This window comes from Salmo salar, chromosome 19 (assembly GCF_965601325.2).
Source record: "Salmo salar chromosome 19, fSalSal1, whole genome shotgun sequence".
Taxonomy (NCBI): Eukaryota; Metazoa; Chordata; class Actinopteri; order Salmoniformes; family Salmonidae; genus Salmo; species Salmo salar.
This window is the reverse complement of record NC_138309.1, coordinates 69,519,378-69,544,541: the sequence shown is the minus strand read 5'-3', so window position 1 is coordinate 69,544,541 and position 25,164 is coordinate 69,519,378. Positions and strand designations below refer to the sequence as shown.

General features: G+C 42.3%; 1 protein-coding gene and 1 pseudogene across 1 annotated transcript in view; both read right to left on the bottom strand.

The window, feature by feature from the left end:
* LOC106579414 (pro-neuregulin-3, membrane-bound isoform) overlaps window positions 1-25,164 on the bottom strand; it is a 442,960-nt gene that overhangs the window by 374,595 nt on the left and 43,201 nt on the right. The window lies entirely within an intron of this gene.
* LOC106579415 (tRNA wybutosine-synthesizing protein 2 homolog) lies at window positions 17,878-18,584 on the bottom strand (annotated as a pseudogene).

The window sequence follows — 25,164 nt, the reverse complement described above, 5'->3', positions numbered from 1 at the left end:
GTGTTCTCATTTAGGCTGACTTACCTTATGCCAGGACTCCATAGTCTCTGACTAACTAAGCCACATTTAAGCCACGTTCATGAAAGCTACTTAAATGTCCTGGGTCCTGGTTTAACTAATATACATGAAGGCCTACTCCTGGCTTAATCTAAGCCCTGTCTGTGAAACCGGCCCTATGGGTTTTAACTATTCGGAGTTAATGCCCAACCTTAAGATTTTGCAATGAATGCCTAAACTTAACCCTAACCTTAAAAATGTGGAGTTAATGTCTAAACTTAACCTTAAACACTTCTAAATTTGACGTTAACAACAACTTCGAAATTCTACGTTTGAGAAACATGGATGAACGTCTAATTCTGACGTGAGACTGTGAGAGCTATTTGAGTATCTGAGCATATTGTCCCACTGAGCACCAAGCTATAACCCTGGCTCTAACTTGCTGGCACCACATGAAGGAGGCCAGTGTCACCCATCATCTTATCTAAGCCACCAGATCCCCAGCTGGCCCCATCTGGCCCGAGTATCCCGCCCCACTACACACACACACGTGCACACTCAATCACACACACACACACACACACACACACACACACACACACACACAGAGACACAAATGTGTGCATATACATTATTCGTACACACATGTGCACACACACACACTCAACCACCCATGCCTGCACACACACACACAAATGTGTATTTGTTCACCCACACGTACATACAGACCTGTGGACATACATACACACACTCACCAGCTGTTGTGGACTACCCAGGCCTAAGTGCAAGCTATTTTCTGATGAATACCCAGGCTTTGGGTTTGACTTGAAGCAAGAGCACATACAGTGAAGGAAAAAAGTATTTGATCCCCTGCTGATTTTGTATGTTTGCCCACTGACAAAGAAATGATCAGTCTATAATTTTAATGGTAGGTTTATTTGAACAGTGAGAGACAGAATAACAACAAAAAAATCCAGAAAAACGAATGTCAAAAATGTTATAAATTGATTTGCATTTTAATGAGGGAAATAAGTATTTGACTCCTCTGCAAAACATGACTTAGTACTTGGTGGCAAAACCCTTGTTGGCAATCACAGAGGTCAGACGTTTCTTGTAGTTGGCCACCAGGTTTGCACACAAGTCAGGAGGGATTTTGTCCCACTCCTCTTTGCAGATCTTCTCCAAGTCATTAAGATTTCGAGGCTGACGTTTGGCAACTCAAACCTTCAGCTCCCTCCACAGATTTTCTATGGGATTAAGGTCTGGAGACTGGCTAGGCCACTCCAGGACCTTAATGTGCTTCTTCTTGAGCCACTCCTTTGTTGCCTTGGCCGTGTGTTTTGGGTCATTGTCATGCTGGAATACCCATCCATGACCCATTTTCAATGCCCTGGCTGAGGGAAGGAGGTTCTCACCCAAGATTTGACGGTATATGGCCCCGTCCATCGTCCCTTTGATGCGGTGAAGTTGTCCTGTCCCCTTAGCAGAAAAACACCCCCAAAGCATAATGTTTCCACCTCCATGTTTGACGGTGGGGATGATGTTCTTGGGGTCATAGGCAGCATTCCTCCTCCTCCAACCACGGCGAGTTGAGTTGATGCCAAAGAGCTCCATTTTGGTCTCATCTGACCACAACACTTTCACCCAGTTGTCCTCTGAATCATTCAAACTTCAGACGGGCATGTATATGTGCTTTCTTGAGCAGGGGGACCTTGCGGGTGCTGCAGGATTTCAGTCCTTCATGGCGTAATGTGTTACCAATTGTTTTCTTGGTGATTATGGTCCCAGCTGCCTTGAGATCATTGACAAGATCCTCCCGTGTAGTTCTGGGCTGATTCCTTGCCGTTCTCATGATCATTGCAACTCCACGAGGTGAGATCTTGCATGGAGCCCCAGGCCGAGGGAGATTGACCGTTCTTTTGTGTTTCTTCCATTTGCGAATAATCGCACCAACTGTTGTCACCTTCTCACCAAGCTGCTTGGCGATGGTCTTGTAGCCCATTCCAGCCTTGTGTAGGTCTACAATCTTGACCCTGACATTCTTGGAGAGCTCTTTGGTCTTGGCCATGGTGGAGAGTTTGGAATCTGATTGATTGATTGCTTCTGTGGACAGGTGTCTTTTATACAGGTAACAAACTGAGATTAGGAGCACTCCCTTTAAGAGTGTGCTCCTAATCTCAGCTCGTTACCTGTATAAAAGACACTTGGGAGCCAGAAATCTTTCTGATTGAGAGGGGGTCAAATACTTATTTCCCTCATTAAAATGCAAATGAATTTATAACATTTTTGACATGCGTTTTTCTGGATTTTTTTGTTGTTATTCTGTCTCTCACTGTTCAAATAAACCTACCATTAAAATTATACACTGATCATTTCTTTGTCAGTGGGAAAACGTACAAAATCAGCAGGGGATCAAATACTTTTTTCCCTCACTGTAGGTGCGTTCACTTCTCTTGAACCTTTGTTACATTGCAGAATGGTTTGTACTGAACGTCATTTCCCCAAAACGTTCCTATACATTCTTGAACAGAATTTGAAGTACAGTATGTTTGCGCCAATTTAGTGGGTGTGGAACAGACCTGCCGATATCAGGTCCCCCAGTTGACAGTGCATGTCTGAGCAGAAATCAAGTCATGATGTCAAAGGAATTGTTCGTAGAGCTCCGAGACAGGATTGTGGGGTCACAGATCTGGGGAAGGGTACCAAAACATTTCTGCAGCATTGAAGGTGCCCAAGAACACAGTGGCCCCCATCTTTCTTAAATGGAAGAAGTTTAGAACCACCAAGACTCTTCCTAGAGCTGGCTGCCCGGCCAAACTGAGCAATTGTGGGAGAAGGGCCTTGTTCAGGGAGGTGACCATAAACCCGATGGTCACTCTGACAGAGCTCCAGAGTTCCTCTGTGGAGATGGGAGAACCTTCCAGAAGGACAACTATTAATGCAGCACTCCACCAATCAGGCCTTTATGGTAGAGTGGGCAGATGGAAGCCACTTCTTAGTAAAAGACATATGACAGCCCGCTCAGAGTTTGCCAAAAGGCACCTAAATACTCTCAGACCATGAGAAACAAGATTCTCTGGTCTGACGAAACCAAGATTGAAGCTTTGGCCTGAATTCCAAGCATTATCTCTGGAGGAAACCTGGCACCATCCCTACGGTGAAGAATGGTGTTGGCAGCATCATACTGTGGGCATGCTTTTCAGCAGCAAGGACTGGGACACAATCTCAATCCCACTCCACACTGTCCTTTCACACCTGGACAAAAGGAACACCTATATGAGAATGCTATTCATTAACTACAGCTCAGCGACCCTGGGACTAAACACCTCCCTCTGCAACTGGATCCTGGACTTCCTGACGGGCCACCCCCAGGTGGTAAGGGTAGGTAACAACACATCCGCCACGCTGATCCTCAACACGTGGGCCCCTCAGGGGTGCGTGCTCAGTCCCCTCCTGTACTCCCTGTTCACTCATGCCTCCACAGCCAGGCACGACTCCAACACCATCATTAAGTTTGCTGATGATACAACAGTGGTAGGCCTGATCACGACAACGATGAGACAGCCGATATGGAGGAGGTCAGAAACCTGACCGTGTGGTGCAAGGACAACAACCTCTCCCTCAACGTGATCAAGACAAAGAAGATGATTGTGGACTACAGGAAAAGGAGGACTGAGCACGCCCCCATTTTTATCATTGGGGCTGTAGTGGAGCAGGCTGAGAGCTTCAAGTTCCTTGGCATCCACATCACAAAGAAACTAACATGGTCCACATCACAAAGAAACTAACATGGTCCAAGCACACCAAGACAGTCGGGAAGTGGGACAACAAAACCTATTCCCCTCAGGAGAGTGAAAAGATTTGGCATGGGTCGTCAGATCCTCAAAAGATTTTACAGTGGCACCATCGAGAGCATCCTGATGGGTTGCATCACTGCCTGGTATGGCAACTGTTCAGCCTCCGACCGCAAGGCACTACAGTGGGTAGTGCGTACTGTCCAGTACATAACTGGGCCTAAGCTTCCTGCCATCCAGGACCTCTATACCAGGCGGTGTTAGAGGAAGGCCTTAAAAATTGTCAAAGGCTCCAGCCACCCTAGTCATAGACCGTTCTCTCTGCTACCACACAGGAATTGGTACCAGAGCGCCAAGTCTAGGTCGAAGAGGCTTCCAAACAGCTTCTACCCCCAAGCCATAAGACTCCTGAACAGCTGATCAAATGGCCCAGACTATTTGCATCCCCCCCAAACCTCTTCTATGCTGCTGCTACTCTCTGTTAACCTGTTAGGGCTAGGGGGCAGTATTGACACGGCTGGATAAAAAACGTACCCGATTTAATCTGGTTACTACTCCTGCCCAGTAACTAGAATATGCATATAATTATTGGCTTTGGATAGAAAACACCCTAAAGTTTCTAAAACTGTTTGAATGGTGTCTGTGAGTATAACAGAACTCCTAAAGCAGGCCAAAACCTGAGAAGATTTTAAGCAGGAAGTGGCCTGTCTGAGAAGTAGTGTTTCATCTTGGCTCTTTTTATTGAAGACTCAGGATCTGTGCAATAATGTGACACTTCCTACGGCTTCCATAGGGTCTCAGAGCCCGGGAAAAAGTTGAACGATATCGAGGCAGGCTCTGGCTGAAACACATTATCGCTTTTGGCAAGTGGCCACTCAGAGTACTATGGGCTTAGGCGCGTGCCCGCTTCGACCGAATGCTTTCTTTTCCTTTGTCTGTTTACCTAAAAGAAGATTCCCGGTCGGAATATTATCGCTTTTTTATGAGAAAAATTGCATAAAAATTGATTTTAAACAGCGGTTGACATGCTTCGAAGTACGGTAATGGAATATTTCGATTTTTTTTGGTCACGAATTGCGCCATGCTCGCCACCCTTATTTTCCCTTTAGGATAGTGTCTAGAACGCACGAACAAAACGCTGCTGTTTGGATATAACGATGGATTATTTTGGACCAAACCAACATTTGTTATTGAAGTGGAAGTCCTGGGAGTGCATTCTGACGAAGACAACAAAGGTAATAACATTTTTCTTATAGTAAATCTGACTTTGATGAGTGCTAAACTTGCTGGGTGTCTAAATAGCTAGCCCTGTGATGCCGGGCTATCTACTGAGAATATTGCAAAATGTGCTTTCACCGAAAAGCTATTTTAAAATCGGACATATCGAGTGCATAGAGGAGTTCTGTATCTATAATTCTTAAAATAATTGTTATGCTTTTTGTGAACGTTTATCGTGAGTAATTTAGTAAATTCACCGGCAGTGTTCGGTGGGAATGCTAGTCACATGCTAGTCACATGCTAATGTAAAAAGCTGGTTTTTGATATAAATATGAACTTAATTGAACAAAACATGCATGTATTGTATAACATAATGTCCTAGGGTTGTCATCTGATGAAGATCATCAAAGGTGAGTGCTGCATTTAGCTGTCTTCTGGGTTTTTGTGACATTATATGCTGGCTTGAAAAATGGGTGTCTGATTATTTCTGGCTTGGTACTCTGCTGACATAATCTAATGTTTTGCTTTCGTTGTAAAGCCTTTTTGAAATCGGACAGTGTGGTTAGATTAACGAGAGTCTTATCTTTAAATGGCTGTAAAATAGTCATATGTTTGAGAAATTGAAGTAATAGGATTTTTAAGATTTTGAAAATCGCGCCACAGGCTGCAAGTGGCTGTTACGTAGGTGGGACGAATTCGTCCCGCCTAGCCTAGAGAGGTTAAGAGTGTGCTCCTAATCTCAGCTCATTACCTGTATAAAAGACACCTGGGAGCCAGAAATCTTTCTGATTGAGAGGGGGTCAAATACTTATTTCCCTCATTAAAATGCAAATCAATTTATAACATTTCTGACATGCGTTTTTCTGGATATTTTTGTTGTTATTCTGTCTCTCACAGTTCAAATAAACCTACCATTAAAATTATAGACTGATCCTTTCTTTGTCAGTGAGCAAACGTACAAAATCAGCAGGGGATCAAATACTTTATTCCCCCACTGTAATTGTTCCTTGTATGCTAATTGGGTCAGTAAAATATTAATAAGGACATTAACATTAATTTTCAATGCATAAATAAATTGCATTTATTAACTTCTTTGGGATAGGGGGCAGTATTTTCACGGCCTGATAAAAAACGTACCCGATTTAATCTGGTTACTACTCCTGCCCAGAAACTAGAAATCATATAATTAGTAGATTTGGATAGAAAACTCTCTAAAGTTTCTAAAACTGTTTGAATGGTGTCTGTGAGTATAACAGAACTCATATGGCAGGCCAAAACCTGAGAAGATTCCATACTGGAAGTGCCCTGTCTGACAATTTGTTGTCCTTCTGTTGCATCTCTAACGACATTACAGCATCTGTGCTGTAACGTGACACTTTCTAAGGCTTCTATTGGCTCTCTAAAGCCGCCAGAAAGTGGAATGGGGTGTCTGCTGTCTCTGGGCAAAGTACAGCAGCAGAGTTTGTAAGTGGTCAGCCTGTGGACAGTGAGACTGGAGATGCGCGTTCATCAGACTTTTCCATTTTTTTATTTTAGTCTTTGAATGAATACAACGTCGCCCGGTTGGAATATTATCGCTATTTTACAAGAAAAATAGCATAAAAATAGATTTTTAACAGCGTTTGACACGCAAGCAGAAAGTTTGTCCTCAACAGGTTAAAGTGGCCAATGATTTGAGTCTGTATGTAGGCAGCGGCCTCTCTGAGTTAGTGATTGCTGTTTAACAGTGTGACGACCTTGAGATAGAAGCTGTTTTTCAGTGTCTTGGTCCCAGCTTTGATGCACCTGTACTGACCTTGCCTTCTGGATGGTAGCGGGGTGATCAGGCATTGGCTCGGGTGGTTGTTGTCCTTGATGATCTTTTTGTCCTTCCTGTGACAGCAGGTGCTGTAGGTGTCCTGGAGGTAGTTTGCCCCCGGTGATGCGTTGGGTAGACCGCACCACCCTCTGGAGAGCTTTGCGGTAGAGGGCAGTGCAGTTGCCGGACCAGGCGGTGATACAGCCTGACAGGATGCTCTCAATTGTGCGTCTGTAAAGGTTTGTCAGGGTTTTAGGTGACAAGCCACATTTCTTCAGCCTACCGAGTTTGACGAGGGACTGTTGTGCCTTCTTCACCACACAGCATTTCAGTTTGTCTGTGATGTGAATGCCGAGGAACTTAAAACTTTCCACCTTCTCCATTACTGTCCCGTCGATGTTGATAGGGGGGTGATCCCTCTGCTGTTTCCTGAAGTCAACGATCATCTCCTTTGTTTTGTTGACGTTGAGTGAGAGGTTGTTTTCATGACACCACACTCTGAGTGCCCTCACCTCCTCCATGTAGGCTGTCTCATGGTTGTTGGTAATCAAGCCCACTACTGTTGTGTCGTCTGTAAACTTGATGATTGAGTTGGAGGCGTGCATGGCCACACAGTCATGGGTGAACAGGGAGTACAGGAGGTGGCTGAGCACGCACCCGCAGCGAAGTGGAGATGTTGTTTCGTACCTTCACCACCTGAGGGCGGCCCGTCAGAAAGTCCAGGACCCAATTGCACAGGGCGAGGTTGAAACCCAGGGCCTCAAGCTTAATGATGAGCTTGGTGGGTACTATGGTGTTGAATGCTGCAAACTGAAGTGGATCTAGAGTGGCAGCTAAGGTGGAGTTGATATAATCCTTGATTAGTCTCTCAAAGCACTTCATGATGATAGAAGTGAGTGCTACGAGGCGATAGTCATTTAGTTCAGTTACCTTTGCCTTCTTCGGTACAGGAACAATGGTGACCATCTGGAAGCATGTGGGAACAGCAGACTGTGATAGGGAGAGATTTAATATGTCCGTAAACACACTAGCCAGTTGGTCTGCGCAAGCTCGGCTAGGGATGCCGTCTGGGCCTGCAGCCTAGCGAGGGTTAACACGTTTAAATGTCTTACTCACTTCGGCCACAGGGAAGGAGAGGGGGGGCCCACAGCACTTGGTAGCTGGCCACGTCGGTGGCACTGTATTATCCTCAAAGCGGGCAAAGAAGGTGTTTAGTTTGTCAGGAAGCAAGATGTTGGGTGTCCGTGGCGTGACTGGTTTTCTATTTGTCGTCCGTAATTGCCTGTAGACCCTGCCACATACGTCTCATATCTGAGCCGTTGAATTACGACTCCACTTTGTCCCTATACCTACATTTCACTTGTTTGAATGCCTTGGGGAGGAAATAACTACACTGTTTATATTCGGCCATATTCCCAGTCGCTTTCAGTTTTGCGCGAATGCCGCCATCTATCCACGGTTTCTGGTTAGGGTAGGTTTTAATAGTCACAGTGGGTACAACATCACCAATGCACTTCCTTATAAACTCACTCACCGAGGCAGCGTATAAATCGATGTTATACTCTGAGGCTGCCCGGAACACTTCCCTGTACTTGTGATCTAAACAATTTTGAAGCATGGATTCCGATTGGTCTGTCCAGCGTTGAACGATTCTAGTCACGGATACATTACTAAGTTCAAATTGTTCATATTCCCATTAACTTCCCTGGGCTAGGTGGGACGCTTGCGTCCCACCCTAGTCAACAGCCAGTGGAATTGCGTGGTGCGAAATACAAATACCTCAAAAATGCTATAACTTCAATTTCTCAAACATATAACTATTTTACACCATTTTAAAGACAAGACTCTCATTAATCTAACCACATTGTCCAATTTCAAAAAGGCTTTACAGCGAAAACAAAACATTAGATTATGTCAGGAGAGTACCCTGCCAAAAATAATCACACAGCCATTTTCAAAGCAAGCATATATGTCACAAAACCAAAACCACAGCTAAATGCAGCACTAACCTTTGATGATCTTTATCAGATGACACTCCTAGGACATTATGTTATACAATACATGCATGTTTTGTTCAATCAAGTTCATATTTATATCAAAAAACAGCTTTTTACATTAGCATGTGATGTTCAGAACTAGCATACCCACCGAAAACTTCCGGTGAATTTACTAAATTACTCATGATAAACGTTGACAAAATACATAACAATTATTTTAAGAATTATAGATACAGAACTCCTTTATGCAATCGCGGTGTCAGATTTTAAAATAGCTTTTTGGCGAAACCACATTTTGCAATTTTCTGAGTACATAGCTCGGCCATCATGGCTAGCTATTTTGACACCCACCAAGTTTGGGAGTCACTAAACTCAGAATTACTATTAGAAAAATTGGATTGCTTTGCTGTTCTTCGTCAATGCACTCCCAGGACTTCTACTTCAACAACAAATGTTGTTTTGGTTCCAAATAATCCATAGTTATATTCAAATAGCTCCGTTTTGTTCGTGCGTTCAGGTCACTATCCGAAGGGTGACGCGCGTCGCATTTCGTGACAAAAAATTCAAAATATTCCATTACCGTACTTAGAAGCATGTCAAATGCTGTTTAAAATCAATTTTTATGCTATTTTTCTCATAAAATAGCGATAATATTCCAACCGGGCAACGTTGTATTGATTCAAAGGCTGAAAGAAAAAAATGGAGAATTCTCGTGAACGCGCATCTCAGTCTCACTGTCCCCAGACTGACCACTCACAAACAGAGGTGTTGTACTTTGCCCAGAGACAGCAGACACCCCATTCCACTTTCTGGCGGCTTTAGAGAGCCAATGGGAGTCTTAGAAAGTGTCACGTTACAGCACAGATACTGTATTTTCGATAGAGATGCAACAGAATGACAACAAATTGTCAGACAGGGCACTTCCTGTATGGAATCTTCTCAGGTTTTGGCCTAATATATGCATATTCTCGCTTCCGGGCAAGAGGAGTAACCAGTTTAAATCGGGTACGTTTTTTTATCCGGCCTTGCAAATACTGCCCCCTAGCCCCAACAGGTTAAAGCTCAAATTGCTAGTAGTCACTGTAAACCTAACTAGCTATTGTCTGCTAGAAGTCACTTGAAAGAAAGGGAGTGTTACCAATGCATTTGCATTAATCAGATGTGCCTGGGCAATGAATCTATGGGAGAGACCCATGTAAAATGGCAGATTAGGGGGGAACATGGAGCTCACTCTGGAGTGAGCACTAGGCAGAGAGTGAGCCCTAGGCAGAAGGGGGATTTTGTCTTGTTATCTTTGGGAGTGAGTTGACATCATCTCCATGGATAAGGTTTTATTTACCATGCACGGTTTTTCTTACCTCTGCTTTAGATCCTCAATTTGAGAACACTGTATTAATGGCAGCAGCTGCTTTCGGTTCACCAGAGCGTTGTGTTGTGGGTTACTCTGTTGATGGCTTCAACAGCAGCTTTAACCGAGATAACACATCATCTACTCATAAATGGACTCCACAAACAAATGGCTACCTCATAATCTCCGTACAGGGGCTAAATGGGTACATGATATGAGAGATATGCAGTGCATATACACTGAGTTTACAAAACATTAAGAACACATTCCTAATATTGAGTTGTAAGTAATAAGTAATATATATGCCGCACTGGTTCATGAAGCAACTTTCTTTCCAGCCTTGGCACACACTTTTTATACAGTTTTCATCCTTACATCACACACATAGTAACTTCTCTTTATGTTAACGATTCATCCCCTCTTGCATTTTATCCACCATTATCTTTTTGCCTTGCACTAATTTTAGCTTGGTTTCATATTAGGGCATAGATTCCATTGGTGGTGTAACCATAGCAACAGTAAACATTAGGCCATAGCAATAGTACAAAAATAAACAGACATGCCCACTCCCAAGACAGATGCATGTCTAATGGTGCCTAATGACCTAGACACACATATCGAGTGCACTTATTCTGCTGAGTCTAACATGTATAATGGGCCCACATGTAGTGGAAAATTCCCAATATCACCTACCACCATACCCCGTTCAAAGGCAATTAAATATTTTGCCATACCCATTCAACCTCTGCATGGCACACATACAGAATCCATGTCTCAATTGTCTCAAGGCTTACACATTTTTCTTTAACCTGTCTCCTCTCCTTCATCCACACTGATTGAAGTGGATTTAGCAAGTGACATCAATTAGGCTTTCACTTGGATTCACCTGGTCAGTCTATGTCATGGAAAGGTGTTCCTAATGTTTTGTACGCTCAGTGTACAAGCTGGATAGTGACATAGATTTAATACTGCAGTACATTAGTCCACAATACAGATGTGAAACATTTCTAGGCATAGCCACGGCATTTAATGTGTATCGGCGAAGTAGACTACAGCAAAGCATCAGCGGAATAGTGTGCAATAAGATTTAAATAATATTGAAACAATAAGATTGAAACCGATGTTAATGAACTTAAAAAGAAGAACATCTTTCTGAGAGAAGCCTTACTTGACATACAGACTAGATCCATGAGAGAAAATCTAGTACTTGCTGGTATCCAAGAGAAAGAAGGAGATGTTCCTGAGGGTGTAGTTAGGGAATTCCTCCTTACAGTGCTTCAGATCCCACACGAAGCTGTCGACAAAATCCAACTCGAACGTGTACACCGTTTCGGACAGAGAGGGGAGACGTATGAATGCTCATTCGTTGCCAAATTAGCTTTCTTTAAAGATAAAATAATGGTTAAAAGCCTCACTTTGTCTCTGTAGATGGTTTGCACTCTGACAAATCAACTGTACATTTTGGTGTTCATCAAGGCTTCGTTTTAGGACCACTATTGTTTTCACTATATATTTTACCTCTTGGTGATGTCATCCGCAAACATAATGTTAACTTTCACTGCTATGCGGACAACACACAGCTGTACATTTCAATGAAATATGGTGAAGCCCCAAAATTGCCCTCCATGGAAGCCTGTGTTTCAGACATAAGGAAGTGGATGGTGGCAAATGTTTTACTTTTAAACGCGGACAAAACAGAGATGCTAGTTCTAGGTCCCAGGAAACAATGAGATCTTCTGTTGAATCTGACAATTAATCTTGATGGTTGTACAGTCATCTCAAATAAAACTGTGAAGGACATCGTGTTACTCTGGAATCTGATCTCTCTTTTGAAAAAAGGCCAACTTTTTTCCATCTACGTAACATTGCAAAAATCTGAAACTTTCTGTCCAAAAATGATGCAGAAAAATTCATCCATGCTTTTGTCACTTATAGGTTAGACTACTTTCCGGCTACCCGTAAAAAGCACTAAATAAACTTCAGTTAGTGATAAATATGGCAGCTAGAATCTTGACTAGAACCAAAAAAATGTATCATATTACTCCAGTGCTAGCCTCTCTACACTGGCTTCCTGTTAAGGCTAGGGCTGATTTCAAGGTTTTACTGCTAACCTACAAAGCATTACATGGGCTTGCTCCTACCTATCTTTCCGATTTGGTCCTGCCGTACATACTTACACGTACGCTACGGTCACAAGACACAAGCCTCCTTACTGTCCCTAGAATTTCTAAGCAAACAGCTGGAGACAGGCCTTTCTCCTATAGAGCTCAATTTTTATGGAATGGTCTGCCTATCCATGTGTGAGACGCAGACTCGGTCTCGACCTTTAAGTCTTTATTGAAGACTCATCTCTTCAGTAGATCCTATGAATGAGTGTAGTATGGCCCAGGAGTGTGAAGGTGAACGGAAAGGCACTGGAGCAACGAACCACCCGTACTGTCTCTGCCTGGCCAGTTCCCCTCTTTCCACTGGGATTCTCTGCCTCAAACCTTATTACAGGGGCTGAGTCACTGGCTTACTGGTGCTCTTCCATGCCATCCCTAGGAGGTGTGTGTCACTTGCCCCCAAGGTTCAGTCTGTTATACAGCGGCTTGTGAAAGTATTCACCACCCTTGGCATTTTCCCTATTTTGTTGCCTTACAACCTGGAATTAAAACATATTTTTGGGGGGTTTGTATCATTTTATTTACACAACATGCCTACCACTTTGAAGATGCTAAATATTTTTGATTGAGAAACAAACAAGAAATAAGACAAAAAAACTGAAAACTTGAGCGTGCATAACTATTCACCCCCCCCCCCCCCAAAGTCAATACTTTGTAAAGCCACCTCTTGCAGCAATTACAGCTCCAAGTCTATTGGGTATGTCTCTATAAGCTTGGCACATCTAGCCACTGGGATTTTTGCCCATTCTTCAAGGCAATACTGCTCCAGCTCCTTCAAGTTGGATGAGGTTCCCGCTGGTGTACAGCAATCTTTAAATCATACCACAGATTCTGAATTGGATTGAGGTCTGGCCTTTAACTAGGCCATTCCAAGACATTTAAATGTTTCCCCTTAAACCACTTGAGTGTTGCTTTAGCAGTATGCGTATGGTCATTGTCCTGCTGGAAGGTGAACCTCTGTCCCAGTCTCAAATCTCTGGAAGACTGAAACAGGTTTCCCGCAAGAATTTCCCTGTATTTAGCATCATGCATCATTCCTTCAATTCTGACCAGTTTCCCAGTCCCTGCCGATGAAAAACAGCCCCACAGCATGATGCTGCCACCACCATGCTTCACTGTGGGGATGTGTTCTCGGGGTGATGAAAGGTGTTGGGTTTGCACCAGACATAGTGTTTTCCTAGATAGCCAAAAAGATACATTTTAGTCTCATCTGACCAGAGTACCTTTTTCCATATGTTTGGGGAGTCTCCCACATGCCTTTTGGCGAATACTAAACATGTTTGCTTATTTTTTTTCTTAAAGAAATGGATTTTTTCTGGCCACTCTTCCGTAAAGCCCAGCTCCGTGGAGTGTATGACTTAAAGTGGTCCTATGGACAGATACTCCAATCTTCGCTGTGGAATTTTGAAGCTCCTTCAGGGTTATCTTTGGTCTCTTTGTTGCCTCGCTGATTAATTCTCTCCTTGCCTGGTCCGTGAGTTTTGGTGGATGGTCCTCTCTTGGCAGGTTTGTTGTGGTGCCATTTTCTTTCCATTTAAAAACAATGGATTTAATGGTGCTCCTTGGGATGTTAAAAGTTTCTGATATTTTTTTATAACCCAACCCTGATCTGTACTTCTACACAACTTTGTCCCTGACCTGCTTGGAGAGCTCCTTGGTATTCATAATTCCACTTTCTTGGTGGTGCCCCTTGCTTAGTGGTGTTGCAGACTCTGGGGCCTTTCAGAACAGGTGTATATATACTGAGATCATGTGACAGATCATGTGACACACGGGTGGACTTTATTTAACTAATTATGTCACTTCTGAAGGTAATTGGTTGCACCAGATCTTATTTAGGAGCTTCATAGCAAAGGGGGTGAATACATATGCATGCACCACTTTTCCATTATTATTTAAAAAAAATGTAAACAAGTTATTTCATTTCACTTCACCAATTTGGTCTATTTTGTGTATGTCCATTACATAAAATCCAGTTAAAACTCAATTTAAATTACAGGTTGTAATGCAACAAAATAGGAAAAACGCCAAGGGGGGTGAATACTTTAGCAAGGCACTGGCCTAGAGTATTTCTCCTGTCTAATTCTCTTTTACTCTCTTTCTCTCTTGGAGGACCTGAGCCCTAGGACCATGCCTGAGGACTACCTGGCATGATGACTCGTTGCTGTCCCCAGTCCACCTGGTCGTGCTGCTGCTCCAGTGTCAACTGTTCTGCCTGCAGCTATGGAACCATGACCTGTTCACCGGACGTGCTACCTTGTCCCAGACCTGCTGTTTTCAACTCTCTAGAGACAGCAGGAGCGGTAGAGAAACTCTGAATGATCGCTATGAAAAGCCAACTGACATTTACTCATAAGGTGCTGACCTGTTGCACCCTCTACAACCACTATGATTATTATTATTTGACCCTGCTGGTCATCTATGAATATTTGAACATCTTGGCCATGTTCTGTTATAATCTCCACCCGACACAGCCAGAAGAGGACTGGCCACCCCCATAGCCTGGTTCCTCTCTAGGTTTCTTCCTAGGTTCCGGCCTTTCTAGGGAGTTTTTCCTAGCCACCGTGCTTCTACACCTGCATTGCTTGCTATTTGGGGTTTTAGGCTGGGTTTCTGTACAGCACTTTCTGACATCAGTTGATGTAAGAAGGGCTTTATAAATACATTTGACTGATTGATTCATTCATTTTTGTAATGGCAATATTGGTAAGAGGTAACAATCCTTTGCATAAACTACCTACATTATTACAAATATGAATTGTTATTTATGGAAGTTAAGATGAGCAGGCTTTAAAAAAAAAATATATATATATATATATATATATATATATACATACAGTTGAAGTCGGAAGTTCACATACACCTTAGCCAACTACACTTAAACTCAGTTTTTCTCAATTCCTGACATTTAATCCTAGTAAAAATTCCCTGTCGGTTAGGATCACCACTTCATTTTAAGAATGTGAAATGTCAGAATAATAGTAGAGAGAATTATTTATTTCAGCTTTTATTTCTTTCATCACATTCCCAGAGGGTCAGAAGTTTACATACACTCAATTAGTATTTGTTAGCATTGCCTTTAAATTGTTTAACTTGGGTCAAACATTTTGGGTAGCCTTCCACAAGCTTCCCACAATAAGTTGGGTGAATTTTGGCCCATTCCTCCTGACAGAGCTGGTGTAACTGAGTCAGGTTTGTAGGCCTCCTTGCTCGCACACACTGTTTCAGTTCTGCCCAAGGATTGAGGTCAGGGCTTTGTGATGGCCACTCTAATACCTTGACTTTGTTGTCAATTTTGCCACAACTTTGGAAGTATTCTTGGGGTCATTGTCCATTAGGAAGACCCATTTGCGACCAAGCTTTAACTTTCTGATGTCTTGAGATTGTCACGGGTGTCGTAGGGAACGCAGCAGGAACGTGTAAACTCATCTTCTTATTTTATTAAAAAAGGAAAACAAAAGAAACACGTATGCAAAACCAACAAACGACACTAAACAGTACCGTCAGGTGCACGAACACAAAACAGGAAACAACTACCCACAAATCCCATAGAAAAAACACCCCTCTTAAATAGGACCTTCAATTAGAAGCAACGAGGAGCAGCTGCTTCCAATTGAAGGTCAACCCAATAAACACCACATAGAAATATACATACTAGAACTAACATAGAAATAGACTAACATAGAACATAGCCCAACAAACCCCGAAACACTCTAAACAAACACCCCCTGCCACGCCCTGACCAAACTACAATAACAAACAACTTATTTTACTGGTCAGGACGTGACAGAGATGTTGCTTCAATGTATCCACATAATTTTCCTACCTCATGATGCCATCTATTTTTAACGTGCACCATTCCCTCCTGCACTAAAGCACCCCCACAACATGATGCTGCCACCCCCGTGCTTCACAGTTGGAATGGTGTTCTTCAGCTTGCAAGCCTCCCCCTTTTTCCTCCAAACATAACGATGGTCATTATGGCCAAACAGTTCTATTTTTGTATCATCAGACCATTGGACATTTCTCCAAAAAGTATGATCTTTGTCCCCATATGCAGTTGCAAACCGTAGTCTGGCTTTTTTATGGCGGTTTTGGAGCAGTGGCTTCTTCCTTGCTGAGCGGCCTTTCAGGTTATGTCGATATAGGACTTGTTTTACTGTGAATAGAGATACTTTTATACCTGTTTCCTCCAGCATCTTCACAAGGTCCTTTGCTGTTGTTCTGGGACTGATTTGAAGGACTAAGTTTGAAGGTAGGCCTTGAAATACATCGACAGGTACACCTCCAATTGACTCAAATTATGTCAATTAGCCTATCAGAAGCTTCTAAAGCCATGACATAATTTTCTGGAATTTTCCAAGTTGTTTAAAGGCACAGTCATCTTAGTTTATGTAAACTTCTGACCCACTGGAATTTTGATACAGTGAATTATAAATGAAATAATCTGTCTGTAAACAATTGTTGGAAAAATTACTTGTGTCATGCATATAGTAGATGTCCTAAACGACTTGCCAAAACCATAGTTTGTTAATTAACAAGAAATTTGTGGAGTGGTTGAAAAACAAGTTTTAATGACTCCAACCTAAGTGTATGTAAACTTCCGACTTCAACTGTAAAAATAACCCAAGGATTATATTCAAAAAGACCCAGCCTCTAGGTCAACCAGCATGAGAGTAAAAAATACCTAAATACCTAATTTGTTGGGTTATTCACACAACACAACAGGCTGGGTAAAAACAACTCAACATGTGATCTGTCCGCTATTTAACCAGCGCTGGGTTACCAAATAACCCAAATTGGGTTGTTTTTAGCCCATGATTTGTTTGTAGTGTACCTGGTGATTTCATTGATCATTGTCATATTTCAGATAGTCCTAGTTTGGGTGGCTACTGGCTATATGTCTGAAGATAGCGTAACATTGCACCGCTTTCAATATTATGGGATGAAGATTTTTATTGATGTATTTATTTTTATTTAACCTTTATTTAACTAGGCAAGTCAGCAACACATGACAACACAGCATCGTAGCAACACGACATGACAACAACATGGTAGCAACACAACATGGCAGCTGCACAACATGGTAGCAGCACAAAACATGGTACAAACATTATTGGGTACAGAAAACAGGACAAAGTGCAAGAAGGTAGAGACAACAATACATCACACAAAACAGCCACAGTCATTGCATGTATAAACATTTGTAAAATCAGTTGTACAACAACCTGTCAACAACAGTTTAATTTTCACATTGTATAAATCTATAAAACATGCTTTTCTTAAAAAAAAACTCAATGATGAATCATTTAAATTAGTGTGCAACAATTTATTAATAGCCACAAATGGCAGAGTATGCCAGATGGACTGGTCCATTTTTAGCCTCGTGGCCTGTCTGACTTGGGTTTTTAGTGCAAAATTCTCCTTATCTTGCTAATGATGGGGGGCCTCTAGGAGAAAAATGGGGCCGGTGTGTTAGAAAGGGACAAATTTTGGTCCCAGTCCGCCACTGTTATGACGAAAAACAAAGTCATACAGTCCTGCCCTGACTATTGTCTCCTCAGAGTGGCCTGCATTCTAAGACTAGTACTGTATGGTGAATGTGAGGTGCGTATGACTTGACATGCTCATTGTGCTGGACGCCAGTCTTCCATGGTCTCCCAGTGATGTCCTGCAGCAGAGAGGCAATGTGGATGGCTGTGTCCTTTGTCCAGGCACCCCAAACTTCTCTGTCACTCCTCTTAGGAGACACCTCTCCTTGGTCTCCTCCAAAAATGTCCCCTCTCTACATGACAGGAACAGAGGAAGTGTCACAGTCTGTAATATGATGTGGTGGTGAGGTAACAGTCTGGTGAATATGCAACATGTTTTTCCTCAGTAGTCAAAAGGCAACAGGCCAGCCATCTGCAGAGCTGGGTATGAGGCCCACATTTTCTTGGTCAGCCAGGTTACACAATGAGAGTGGTTGTCTCCATGGTGGACGGTGCAGCGATGTGACACTCCATTTAACTCCAAGTTTCTCTGCAGGGCTTCCACGGCATCAGGGTTCCACTCACAAGCATGAACATGGCTGGCCCCCGCATGCACCAAGTATGGGTTAGTGAAGTAGCCAATACCTGCATATAAATCCACCACAGTCTCCTCGCTGCAGTTGAATGAGGCAACCTGGTCACATCAAACTCATACCTGATATTGTTGTCTACATGTGTCACCCAGCTGTCCTCTCCAGCTAGCATGGTGTCGTGTCTTTATCTGAGCTGCGCTTTGAAGAATATTTCTGGGTGGATACTTTGTAGTCTTTCGTCGTGTGGTAGAACGGATACGTTGTAGTACCCTGTCAATCTGAAGAGATTGTCCGTCCTTTCCTAGGCCACGCACGTTTACAGCTGCTGCTGATAACTCAACGTCTAGGATGTATCACTTCTTTAGTGAATAAGAGTTCAAAGTTCATACCAAGTTGCCATACCACAAGCTCATGCTATATTCTGGCTGGTGTAGCTGTAACCTATTCTGGCAAATTTGTTACAATATTTGTGAGGGAGGAAGAAAGGGGCTACCCAGTTGGCAACGACCACTCCTGTAAAATGAATGTCATTCATGTTACACTCTAAAAAATGCTGGATTAAAACCAACCCAGCACTGGGTAAATAGTGGACAGAACACATGTTGGGTTATTTTTGACCCAGCCACTTGGGTCACTTAGTTGGGTTATTATTGAGCTATGATCCAACGGGTCAGATCAGAAGACTGGAGGTGTGGCATACAGATAGTTATTTTTGGCCACTGTGAGTGTAATAGCCATTACAGTTAATCTGTTCTGTTGTATTTTTAACACATGTAGGTAGGCTTTCTGAAGGCTTTGGTGCTTTCACCAAATTGTGCTGAAAAAAGGTTATTTACTCAGCGCTACATTATCTGTTCATAATGCACATTAGTGACATCTGCTGGTCAACAATATTAGCAGCATGTGATTATCAGATATGAGTTTTTTCACCACTGTTTTCAGCAAACCTCTAGAACTTTAGTAGTTTATATTCGGTTTGAAAACCAGGTTCGCATCTTACATCATGCTTCCTTTTTGGCATTATTTAAGATGCTTAAGACAAGCTTATACTATACTAAATGAAACAAATGATTTAAACAACAGTGCAGAAAGTGTGGTTTCACAAAAATACATTTTCAAAATAGTGTACTTTCAATGGATTCAACCACATACCCTCATGTCCCTGAATGATCCATAGTTCCCTACGCTACCGGTCAGGTGAATATTGTTGTACAAAGTTCAAACTATATTTGTAAGTACGGTGTTGAGTAGAGTTCGGTGTTTGAAAGCAGCTTGGAATCGAAGAAAGCATCGGAACCACAGCGAAATCATTGGGATTTTACATTTTGCAACACACGGTTTGAAAAAGCACACAATCAGATGAAGCTTCGGATGCCATTGATGACATACGTCTGATAAAGTGATAAACGCAACGGCACACTGCTTCGAAGTTCGCTGCTTAGCAAATCTTACGCATGCCTTGGAGCCCCGGTTTCAAACGTAACATCACTAGTTAAAGGTCCAGAACAGTCATTCCTATTCCCATGTAAAATAGCCTTTTGAGTGTCTAAAATATTACCCATCATATTTTTGGGGATAGAAATGCTCAAAATGTTTGAATAAGTACTTTTTCTCTCATCGCTAACTACCAGTAAGTAGACAGCCTGAGTGGGCGGGAGCTTATATTCATGAGCTCACCTTGACTGACAGCTCTTTGAAAGGCCTGTGTTGCAGTAAAATCATCTCAAGCAAATTTGGTGACACAAAAAGCAACTTAAACAACATTGAAATTGCACCAACAACATATATATATATATATATTTTATACATCTCCCATTTTGGCATGTCTCTTGTAATGACAGATGTGGTGACATGACAACTGCATCAGAGTTTTGAACAACCCAGCCTCCCCCTTTTGTTCCATTCTGGATGAAGACCTAGCTTGCCAGTAACCAAACACAGATGAAAGGGAGATACCTAGTCAGTTGTACAACTGGAAGCCTTCAACTGAAATGTGTCTTCCACATTTAACCCAACCCCTTTAATCGAAGAAGTGCAGGAAGCTGCCTTAATTAATATCTACAGCACCCAGGGAACAGTGGGTTAACTGCCTTGCTCAGGGGCAGAACAACAGCTTTTTACCTTGTCAGCTCAGGGATTTGATCCAGCAACCTTTTGGTTACTGGCTTAATGGACTAACCACTAGTCTACCTGCAGAGGGGAAACATATAAGTGTCTTTGCCATAGATGACCAGTGTAAACTTTTAATTATATTTGCTGACACCCGACAGTCAAATTTTGGCACAAATAGAGTAGCTATCTAGCTACTATATAAACAGATATACTTAAGTATCAAAGTAAATGTAATTGCTAAAATATGCATGCTTGCTTATGGCAGTCCATTTTATTCGATGATGACTTCCATTTCTGAGTTAACAGTGAATTATTTGGTGACTGTAGAGTCCAATCCAAGATCCACAAACTTTAGTGCAGGTGGGGCATATGCAGTCTGTGTTGGCTGGGGCAGGCATGGTTGTATGTCTCCTAAGCTGTTTCTGTCTCTTTGTGCTCCTCTCCTCCTCCCACCTCTGTACACCGCTCTGGCAGAGCTGCCGCCAAGTGGAACGGTTGGCAGCAGCATCCTCTAGGTCTGTGGGTTTGATGCTGCACTTCTTCCTCAATGTTTTTAGCTGGTCCTTGTAGCGCTTCATCTGCCCCCCTACAGACCGCCGGCCAAGATGTAGCTGGCCATACAGAATCTTTCACGGCAAGCGCTCCTGAGATATTCTAATGACATGCCCAAGCCAGCACAGTTGGTGTTGGGTGACCATGGCCTCCATACTCTTGCAGTTGGTCTTGGCAAGTATTTCTGTATGGGGCACACGGTTGCACCAGGTGATTCCCAGGATGCGCAGAAGGCATCTTATGTGGAATCGCTCGAGCTGCTTGTTGTAGCGATTGTAAGTGACCCAGGCTTCACAGCTGTAAAGAAGTATGGTGATGCAGACGGCTTGATAGACGGTGACTTTGGTGTGGAGGTGGAGATCCCTGTTTTGGAAAACCTTGCGTCTGAGTTTTCCGAAGGCAGCTTAGTTTAGTTTAGTTTTAGTTTAGTTTATTAATTCCACTATTTTAAAAAACAAGCACACATACAACTTGAAAAAGCCGTACATTAATAAAATAATCGAGGATAACACACAATAAAGTCTGGGACTTATTTCCATTGTGGTCCTCTTGAGACAAGATGGCTAGACAAGATCGAACACTGTATGGCACTGAAATAATACAACATGGTTCTACGTCTCCTGAGGACCACAATGATGCTTGCTTGATCCAATTTTATCCCATTTTGAATTGGAACCCGCTTCGTCAAAACCTTGGTGGTTGCTTGGAGCCTCCTGATGTTGAATAGGTTTCCATCCTACCTGAAGTCCACCTGAAGTCCACCGCAACACCGCTGATGTCCTCAAGCTCCTTGCTGACCGGAAGATGCTAAAATATACTTAAGTATCAAAAGTGAAAGTATAAATAATTTCAAATTCCTTATATTAAGCAAAGCAGACGGCACCGTTTTCTTGTTTTTTAAATTTAAGGAGAGCCCGGGGCACACTCCAACAATCAGACAATATTTACAAAAGATGCATTTGTGTTTAGTGAGTCCGCCAGACCAGAGGCAGTAGGGATGACCTCGTGTTCTCTTGATAAGTGCGTGAATTTCACCATTTTCATGTTCTGCTAAGAATTCAAAATGAAATAAGTACTTTTGCTTGTCAGGGAAAATGTGTGGAGTAAAATGTACAATAATGTCTTTAGGAATGTAGTGAAGTAAAAGTAAAATTTGTCAAAAATATAAAAAGTCAATTAAAGTACAGATACCCCAAAAAGCTGCTTAAGTAGTACTTTAAAGTATTTTTTACTTAAGTACTTTACGTCACTGTATATAAACCACCCCCCAATGCAAACACACCTTATCTGATGTTGGTTACAAGGCGGTACTTATTTAAAAAAAATAATGCCTTGTAACCAGCATCGCAGAAGGCGTGTTCATAGAGGGCACATTTTGAGAATTTTTATCGGGGAAAAGGGTATATTTTGCATTGGGAATCAGAATGACCGTTCAGGACCTTTCAAAAAGACCCAGCTGCTGGGTTAACCCAACTGATGGTTAAAAAAACTCAACTGATGGTTGAATTAACCCACGCAACCCAACTGACAGGCTAAAAAAAATTACAAAAAATTGTGATAAATATTTAAGAAAAATAAATGGATATAATTAAACAAATAAAAACAATTGAAAAATGTTTGCTGTCCAATATTTACCCAGTGCTGGGTTACCAAATAACCAAAATTGGGTTGTTTTAATCAAGCAGTTTGAGGAGAGTGCACAGTAATGAACTTGAAAATGTATTAATTAACCCATTAGGCACATTTGGGCAGTTTTGATACATTTTGAACAGAAAGGCAATGGTTCATTGAATCAGTCGAAAGCTTTGCGCATACACTGCTGCCATCTAGTGGCCGAAATCGAAAGAGTGCCTAACCTGGAATAGTACATTGTGACCATTCTCTTGCATTTCAAAGATGAAAAAAAGCATGTTTTTTTCTTTGTATTATCTTTTATTAGATGTAATGTGCTATATTCTCCAACATTAATTTCACATTTCCCCAAACGTCAAAGTGTTTCCTTTCAAATGTCATCAAGAATATCCATATCCTTGCTTCAGGTCCTGACCTACAGGCAGTTAGATTTGGGTATGTCATTTTAGGCAAAATTTTTAAAAAAAGGGTCTGATCCTTAAGAAAACAACCTTAGAGATTCTCACAACATCAGTTAGTCAGTGAGCTGAGAAGAGTACCATATCATACAAATGCTTTCTCTTAGCAGGCCCTGATATTCTAATGCTAAGGGCACAGCTGATCTTTAACTTTAACCCAAACACCCGATGTGATCGGGAGGGAAATGCGACAAGCTATTTAGGTCAGAGGCGTTGTGCTGTGAGGTGCTGTTTTATTCTGGGGATTTTTAGATGGCAGGGAGTTCCATGCTATCATGGCTTTCTATAGAGTGCCTTGCAAAAGTATTCACCCCCTTGGCATTTTTCCTATTTTGTTGCATTACAACCTGTAATTTAAATGTATTTTTATTTGGATTTCATGTAATGGACATACACAAAATAGTCCAAATTGGTGAAGTGAAATGAAAAAAATAACTTATTTCCAAAAATTCTACAAAATTAAAAACGGAAAAGCGGTGCGTGCATATATATTCACCCCCTTTGCTATGAAGCCCCTAAATAAGATCTGGTGCAACCAATTACCTTCGTAAGTCACATAATTAGTTAAATAAAGTCCACCTGTGTGTCACATGATCTGTCACATGATCTCAGTATATATACACCTGTTCTGAAAGGCCCCAGAGTCTGCAACACCACTAAGGAAGGGGCACCACCAAGCAAGCGGCACTATGAAGACCAAGGAGCTCTCCAAACAGGTCAGGGACAAAGTTCAGGGTTGGGTTATAAAAAATATCAGCCATTTTGAACATCCCACAGGGCACCATTAAATCCATTATTAAAAATGGAAAGAATATGGCACGACAACAAACCTGCCAAGAGAGGGCTGCCACCAGACGCACGGACCAGGCAAGGAGGGCATTAATCAGAGAGGCAACAAAGAGACCAAAGATAACCCTGAAGGAGCTGCAAAGCTCCACAGCGGAGATTGGAGTATCTGTCCATAGGACCACTTTAGGCCGTACACTCCACAGAGCTGGGCTTTACAGAAGAGTGGCCAGAACAAAATATGCAAACATGTTTAGTGTTCGCCAAAAGGCATGTGGGAGACTCCCCAAAAATATAGAAGAAGGTACTCTGGTCAGATGAGACAAAAATGTAGCTTTTTGGCCATCAAGGAAAACGCTATGTCTGGCGTATACCCAACACCTCTCATCACTCCGAGAACGCCATCCCCACAGTGAAGCATGGTGGTGGCAGCATCATGCTGTGGGGATGTTTTTCATCGGCAAGGACTGGGAAACTGGTCAGAATTGAAGGAATGATGAATGATGCTAAATACAGGGAAATTCTTGAGGGAAACCTGTTCAACTTCCAGCAGGACAATGACCCTAAGCATACTGCTAAAGCAACACTTGAGTGTTTTAAGGGGAAACATTTAAATGTCTTGGAATGGCGTAGTTAAAGCCCAGACCTCAATCGAATTGAGAATCTGTGGCGGCACCCGGCCAGGAAGACCAACATGCATTTTGTTGACATTAGCTCTATTTGAACATTGCAGGGCAAGACGGTGCTGCTCTGTTTTGGGCCAGCTGTAGCTTTATTATGTCTTTCTTTGCAGAACCTGACAATATTACCAGGCAGTAGTCAAGATAAGATACAACTAGAGCCTGTACGACTTGTTTGGTTTTAAAAAGACTGGGCATCTCTTTATCACAGACAGACCTTTTGCCATCTTTACGGTCTTTGAATCAATATGCTTTGACCATGACAGTTTACAATCTAAGGTAACAGCAAGTAATTTAGTCTCCTCAACTTGCTCAATAGCCACAGTTTTCATTATCAGATCCAGCTGAGGTCTAAACCTCCTTAGGGAATGATTTGTACCCAATACTATGATCATAGTCTTAGATAAACTACATGACCAAAAGTATGTGGACACCTGCTTGTCGAACATCTCATTCCTAAATCATGGGCATTAATATGGAGTCCGTCCCCCCTTTGCTGCTATAACAGCCTCCACTCTTCGGGGAAGCCTTTCTACTAGATGTCGGAACATTGTTGCGGGGAC